Below are 1,912 nucleotides of genomic sequence, written 5' to 3' on the forward strand. Positions count from 1 at the left end.
ACACAGCAAGAAGGCACACGTCGTGGACCAGAAAGAAGGCCCACACCTAGCCATGCTGACACTGCTCTTGGACTCCTCAGCCTCTGAAACTGTGAGAAATAAATGTTTGTTGTTTATGAACTACCCAGTCTGTGGTATTTCGTTATAGTAGGCCAAGTGACCCAAGTCAGGACCTGAGGTGGTTTTTCAGACTTCGTTCCGTCACTGGCCTTATGTTCTTAATAGGAGAGGGCATAGGAGTTGGTTTAATGTAAAAGGTATGGAGATTTTTGTCACCATCTGCCTGGATATGAAATTTCCACTTACCTTAGGTTTAAGTGTCTCCCTCCGCCAAGAGGGCCCTTGTGCGACATGGACGGACATTCCCAGGACAAAGGTAGAATCTTCTAAAACTAGGATCTCACTGAGCAGGGACATGGTGCTTATTCCTGATGGGAAGTAAATCTAGATTCACTTTTGGCTGGGGGGAAGCAGGTCAGAAATTCGAAGTTGTAGTTCCCTGGCCTGGGTGGATGTGTTAGAACATGAACCATAAACCTCCATCACTTATCTTGGCAGATAGAAAATTGGAATCTGGGAGGAAAGTCTCGAATCGGGCACTCAAGTTTAATAAATACTCTCACTCTTGCTGAGCTCCCAAATGCTCGGCACTCAGGCTGCAAAGGACCTTGGGCGCTGGACCTCGGGACTGCGTGTGGGAGCCACCTGGAGCACCTGATGACAGCTCTGTGCCTCCCCCACCCCCCTTCCTGTACAGCTTTGCTTTCTTCTTTTCCTTTTGTTCTTTGACTCAATGGCGCTTCAGTAACACCAACATAGACCGACTCAAGCACATGTCTTTGATGCCGAGATTGAGATCATGAGATGGTAACAGAAGACAGGAAATAAGAACACAGGCTTTAAAATGGGTTCAAATCCTGGCTCTGTCACTTACCAATTATGTGGCTTTGGGCAAGGCTGAATCACTCTCTGCCTCAGCTTCCCGACCTGTATGATGGGGGTAATGTCTATCCCATCAGGGTAGAGGTAAGATGAGATCATGTGTTTGATTAGATGAGATAAAACCTACAGTAGGCATTTAATAAATAAATGTTTGTGGTGGTGGTGGTTATTACATGGAGAGATTTGGGTTAAATAACATATAATCTCTCATCAAGGGCTGAAAATCCAGTATGTGAGATAAAGAGACACCTAAATAATTGTAATATAGGGCAAAAGGTAACAAAGGCTATGATCAGGAGTTATGGTAGATTAAAGAGAAGAGCAAATTCCTCAACAGCACCTCCATCGAGAGCTAGATCCCCTCTTGAAACTGGTCTGGCCCCTGATTTGGACTTGTTCGATACAATACAGTTGAAATGACTCTGGGTGCCTTCCAAAGTTAAGCCATCAGAAGACTTATGGCTTCGTCCAAATGTTCTTGGGATGCTCCCTCTTGAAAAGAGCTTCCATGCTAGGAGATGTCACTAATGGGTGCTCCAGCCGAGCATCAACTGTTAGCCATGGGAGTCAACCATCTTGCATGATTCAGTCCAGTTAAACCACCAGATGACTTCAGCTGTCCCAGCACCCAGGCACATCGTGGGATGCAGAACACCCAGGAAATCTGCAGATTTCTGAGTGATAATAAATTATTTTTAAAAATTTTAAGCGCTAAATTTGGGGTAGTAAGTTATATGGACAAAAATAATCCAAACAGGAATTTAAGAGAGAAGAATCCATCTCACCTCAAGTAATCATGGAAACTTCCCTAGAATAAATGGGATTTGAAGTTTCCTTGGAGGGAAGGATGGTGACAAGTCTCTTGGGAGGAAGTCATTCTAGAGAGAGGGAAGAAATGGGATAGAGGAAGAAAGTAAAGCTGAAAGGGGTGTTCAGGGTAAAATGACAGCTTGGGGGACAGCCTCACTTT

Source organism: Nyctereutes procyonoides, unplaced genomic scaffold (genome assembly GCF_905146905.1).
Source record: "Nyctereutes procyonoides isolate TBG_1078 unplaced genomic scaffold, NYPRO_anot_genome, whole genome shotgun sequence".
NCBI classification, from domain to species: domain Eukaryota; kingdom Metazoa; phylum Chordata; class Mammalia; order Carnivora; family Canidae; genus Nyctereutes; species Nyctereutes procyonoides.